This window comes from Myotis davidii, unplaced genomic scaffold, assembly GCF_000327345.1.
Source record: "Myotis davidii unplaced genomic scaffold, ASM32734v1 scaffold164, whole genome shotgun sequence".
NCBI classification, from domain to species: domain Eukaryota; kingdom Metazoa; phylum Chordata; class Mammalia; order Chiroptera; family Vespertilionidae; genus Myotis; species Myotis davidii.
The window spans coordinates 2,022,103-2,028,115 of record NW_006296417.1 but is presented as its reverse complement, the minus strand read 5'-3'; positions in this window follow the sequence as shown (position 1 = coordinate 2,028,115).

Sequence of the window (6,013 nt, the reverse complement as noted above, 5' to 3'; positions counted from 1 at the left end):
GGCGGGCGCCTTGACTGGGTAGCTCAGTTGGTTGGCGCATCGTCCCAACACCAAAAGGTCGTGCATCCAGGAAGCAAGCAATCTATGTTTTCTCCCTCTCCCTCTGCCCCCTCCTCTCTCTCTAGAAATCAAAAGGGAAAGAAAAGATCCTTAAGTGAGGATTAAAAAGGGAAGGGGAAAAAATAAAAATGAAAAAAAGGAGGGAGGACAATGCATGGGACAGTCACTAGTTTTTGCAGAGCAGGAGGCAGCTGATCTATGATTCTCTCTCATGGCTGTTTCTCCCTCCCCCTCACCCTTCCTCTCTGAAATCAATAAAAGTAGATTTTAAAAAAGAAGGAAGGAAGGGGCACAGTGCAGACTGCACCAAGATGAGGACCAGGCAGTGCCCGCGGGATCTGGCAACGTGGACGTCACTATTCACCAAAGGGAGGGGAGGTGGAGGGTGGGAAGTGAGGAGATGGATGGACCTGGGGGAGGAGAGGGACGAGGCTGTGAACGAGTCGGGGAGAAGCAACCGCAGCGAGGTGGCGGGGGGCAGGCCTCAGACAGCGGTGCGGAGCTCCCCGAGACAGGTGTGTCCCTTGTCCGCCGGGAACAGCGCAGAGTGGGCAGCGACCACAGAAACACAAAGTCCCTGCATCGGTACTCGGCGACCGCTTCTCCCCCCTCACCCCGCACACACACACATTCCATGTAATTGTTCTGGATTGAAAGTGCTCTCCCTGCCTGAGGTCTGCCGGGGGTATAAACAGTGAGGGCCTCTTCACAGGGAAACCTGGCAGCTGTCCACACTCAGGACGCAGGCCGCTGGCTCCCGATTCCCTCCTGGGAACGCACCCTGCAGAGCAGCGCGTCCAGCAGAACCCTGCCCCAGGGAAGCGCTCAGTCCCCGACCCCCGCACTTGAGATGAGGAGCTGGACTTGCAGTTTCATTCACTCAAGTTCATTGAGACGGAAACAGCAGCATGTGGCTGGCAGCTGGCAGCCTAGCTGTTCTCTCCCGTGTGCAGCAAGGATGCAAAGGTGCGTATTCACTGAGAACTACGGTAAAAACTGGAACCTAAATGTCCCTCAGCGGGGCTGGTTAAAGAAATTACGTTCCAACCATATAATGGAATGTTCGCCCGGACTGAGGATTAAAAAGGGAAGGGGAAAAAATAAAAATGAAAAAAAGGAGGGAGGACAATGCATGGGACAGTCACTAGTTTTTGCAGAAAGGACAGGATATATGTGCCTAAATGTACCTGCATGGAGAATCTGGAAAGACATACCCCACGAGGGAGCAGTCTCTCCAGGCAGAGAAAACGAACGGGTGGGAAACAGGCGGAAAGAAGACGTAACCTGAGCCTTTTTAACCTTCAGGAGAGGGTGCTGTGTACACTGTTGCTTCGTCAGATTAATGAATGAACCACTTAAATACAATAAAAATAGGGGGAAAAAGAGCTGGCTTATAAAACTGCGGAAGCTGCCGCCAGGCGTCATGTAAGTCACTGAAGCGGGCACCCAGCATTGTAATAGCCATCCGACCACATGGACCCTGTGGCATGCCCCCCCCTCAGCCCCCACCCCCGCTGGTGGGCCGCTGTTTGGGGGCAGACGCCGACTTGGCTCGGAAATTGGTCCTGGTAGTTAATCTGGCTTCTCCCCTCGCCCACCCAGGTTAAAATTAAATTGTGCACATGCTCTGCAGGTCAGCACAGCTAGTCTCGCCGGGAGAGCCAGCCGCGGGGTCATGACCGCTGGCTGGAGGGAGGGGCAGACAGCGCGGGGCTGTTCCCATAGAGCCTGTGGCGGCGCAGCCACCCTGGATTTGGGTAATCCCCCTGAACCGAAGGAAATGGCAACGGAGGGTCAGCGTGGTGGCCCGGGCCTGGCCGGCAGGACACCTGCTGTCTAGACCCAGCTGAGCACAGACCCGCTCGCAGGATGTTGCGGGCCACACTCCCCTTCCCAAACTGGACTCGATCTCCCCTCAGGACAAAGAGGAGGTTGGGTGGGATGGGGCTCTGGCACTCAGGAATGAGGGGTTTACAGCTCATTCACGGCCGGGCGGACAGTCCAGGTCAGCCGTGGGCAAACTATGGCCCGCGGGCCGGATCCGGCCCGTTTGAAATGAATAAAACTAAAAAAAAAAAAAGACCGTACCCTTTGATGTAATGATGTTGACTTTGAATTTATATTAGTTCACACAAACACTCCATCCATGCTTTTGTTCCGGCCCTCCGGTCCAGTTTAAGAACCCATTGTGGCCCTCGAGTCACAAAGTTTGCCCACCCCTGGTCCAGGTCCTCGCGTACTAGGGACTGCAGCGGGGGGGACCCTCGGGGGTGGGACAGAGGTCTGAGTGGGTGGCCTGGACAAGCAATTAGCTCTCTGTGCCCTTGCCATGGCTCCCCGGTCGCCCATTCCTTCCAGTCTGCTTGCGGGGTGAGGGGTGGGGTGGAGACACGGTCTGGGTTGGCATCCCAGCTCTGCATCAACCTGAACTTCAACGACTCCCACCGCCACGGCCGTTAGTCATTCGTTAAGATAACTGTTCTCTGCTGTATGCAGCTGGTGCTCATCCAGGGTGCCTCTCACACTGGTCCCTGGGGCACCCTGTGGGGACGGCGTGAATGCGGATGCACGCCCATCCTGCTGCTATTGTTATTATTACTACTATGAAAAGCTCATTTTCCCCGTGATTCTAACCAGAAAATGTTATGTAGGAGCCAATCACCCATCCTCCTACGTGGATTGGCCAGCCAACTGTAGATGAAGCCAGATGGTTAAAATGTGCAGCCAGAAATTAAGTTAAAAAGCCAAATGACTCAAGAATCATTCCTCGGGAGTCTTTCTCGCCTTCCTCCTCCCTCAAAAATCTATTGACACTCAAATAAAATATGTCTAAAACCTGGTAACTGCCCTGAGCCTCTTGGAGGCGAATGGGGAGAGAAATTTTTTTAAAACTCCATTGGAATACCACCAGTGCTAACACAGAACAAGGGCGTGTGTTTAAGAAAAAGAGAGGGAAGGTGGTGAGAAGAGGCATCAGGGAGCACCTCCCAGAGGAGGTGACACCTGAGCTCAAAATAAGAGTAAGTGTTGCAGCAACCGTGAGGCGCAGGCCGTGGGGGACATTCCCAGGAGGGGGTGGCGCGGACAAGGGGCGGATGCAGAAGCGGCACAGACGGTGCAGTGACGTGCCAAGGGCACCACGTGAAGGGAGGCGGCTGTACGGGCAGGACGATGGCCCCGCAGGTGTCAGACCCGAACCTGGAACCTGGACACGCCGCCATCCGTGCAGACGGGGTCTCTGCAGACGTGACCAAGGTCAGGTCCTGAAAATGGGGAATTATCCCGATCACCGGGGGGGACCCTAAAGGAGGTCACACTCATCCTTATGAACGGAGGCGGCCGGTCTAACCCACTGGCAGGGGATGGCCGCGGGAGCACGTGGGCAGAGACAAAGTGATGGAGCCACAAGGCCAGGGCCGCCCGCAGCTGCCAGAAGCTGCGGAGACATGAGCAGTCCCTTCGAGATGAGATGACGAGGGCTGAGGGGCAGGGCCGGTCCAAGAGAGGGTGAGGAGGCGAAACTACTCTCTTATTTTGTTGTTTTTGTTTCTGGTTGAAACTGCTTTTCAGTGGAAGAGAGCCAAGCAGCACCGAGGCCGCCACGGGACGTCTCCCAGAAGGGACGTCACAGGCACCCTGGCTGGGGGTGCCCTGCCTCTGGGGGCAGATGGGCCCCTTCCGGGGCTTGGCATCCGGGCCCTCAGCCGTCGCAAGGACCCCACACCAGCCGTGAGGCTGTGGAGCTGAGCACAAACTGCGTCCGGGAAGGACACGCGGGATCCGGGCCGCACGCCCCGGGAGCAGGCAGAAGACGTTTTGTCCTGCTTGGGGCTGGGATAAGTGGGGCGCTAACGAGAGCGCATTTCTGACCATTTTCCGTCTGATGAGAAAGGACTCGGTAGCGATTTAGAGCCCTCACACCCCCTATCATCGGGGCTCAGACAGAGGCAGGGAACTAACTGGGTCACCTCGCGGGCTCACAGCTCCCAAGACACAACGAGCAGAGGGCAGGCCGCGGCCTCCTGCGCCCCCCTCTCCGCAGGGCATGGGTGGCTCTGGGCGCCCCTCGGCGAGGGGCAAGTTCAGGAAGCACGCTGCACTGGAGCACTAACGGCATCTGACTGTATTTTTCTCCTGTCACGGCCTCGGATCAACTGTCAGATCGCCCTCTCTATTCCCCCGAACCTCCATCTCAGGAAGTGTCCATGGCAGGAAACAGAATGAGATGAAACCCAGAGCCCCAGATGCAGCGGGTACAGAGCCCTGAGAGAACACCCAGAGCCAGGAGAACACCCAGAGCCAGGAGAACACCCAGCTGCAGGCGCGGTGCCCAGCACCCTCGTCTCACACCTTCCTTTCCAGAAGGCGGTTCTCGCAGCATCTGGACGGAGCTCCTGGGCCGTGGCCCGTGGGAGGTGGGAGATTCCAGAGCCTGGGATGGCCCCATCACCGCCCGCTGCCATGGGGACGGAGATTAACAAGCGCCAAGCTCCCAGGGCCTGGAGGCGCTAGGGGGGCCGTCAGGAGGGCCCACTGTGTGTCTCCACCCAATGGCCACTGAAGTTGCTAAGTACACCTAATCCAGCTGTCACCCGGCACCCACCCTCCTCTGCAAACAACAGCTGGTCAGGCTGGGCCCGCGGCTGCCCATCTGCCGCCACCCTCCCTGGCCAGAGCTGCGCTGTCTCTGAGACGGCCCTTATCCCACAGACCATCTCCCTCGTTCCCGCTGGTGAGGCTCACATGGGGATTTTCCCTCCCGCCCACCTGGCCACTGCTCGCACTGAGTCCCAGATAGGCCATCTGTCCTGTTCTGTCCCAGGTCCTTCCCCGGGGCCCCTCACCAGGCTGAGCGCCAGGCTCTGAAGTCCGACCTGAATTCTGGCACCGGTCTGTGACCCCTGGCAGGTGAGTCTCTGTGCCTGAGTTCCTTCTCATGTATCGTGTAGAAGATGGAGACAACACGGACCGGTGACTTCCAACCTTTTCCTTCTCATGGCCCACATAAATTACTAAAATTCTGCAGCAATCAAAAATACGTTTTTTGCTGATCTGACAAAAAAAAAGGGGTCTGATTTCGATTCACTCACTGGATGCCTATTGTTACGTTGGCCACTGTCACTTTTTATTTCACAATCTAAGGGAAAAGAGCTGTGTCCCTGATTACAGGCATGTGTTGCATGTTTCAGCCATGCTGTGGCACGCCAGGGGAATCGCTGATCTAGGCACGGCAGAGTGGGGGAGGGTTCAGCTAGGTCACAGGCACAGAGCACGGTACAGGGTCTGGCTCACGGGCCCTAGCAACACAAGCTTTCACGCCACCCTGCAGGCCCTCAGACCCTCCAGAGGTACCCGGGAAGCAGACCTCCCGTAACTCAAACAGGGCCTTCACCTCTACCTGTTTGCACTCTGAGACCAAGAAGCGGTTTTATAACGCTCTTCAGAAAGTGTCCTGAAAACTACGAACGGATCTAAGAATCTAGTGGAGCCTGGCCGGTGTGGCTCAGTGGTCGAACCAGGAGGTCACGGTTCGATTCCCAGTCAGGGCACATGCCCAGGTTGAGGGCTCCATCCCCAGGAGGGGGCGTGTGGGAGGCGGCCGATCCATGATTCTCTCATCATTGATGTTTCTATCTCCCTCTCGCTTCCTCTCTGAAATCGATAAAAACATATTAAAAAAACAAACCAAAAAAACCCTCACAAAATGTAGAAATCACAAACCCAGAAAGAGGTTCGAATGCTGGGAGACTAAACAATGACAGGTCACTGAGGGGGGATGAAAAGGAGAAGCTGGGGGTGACCCACTGTCACTGTTTAGGTGGACAAAGGCGTGAACCTGACACTGGGGGACCCCTGACTGGGTGGCCTCACCGTGGTGGTGCTGCCGTGTGAGACGCCCTCGGTCCCGGGCCCCGGCCGCACCAAGCGGCCCGAGCACAGCCACACGCTGTGT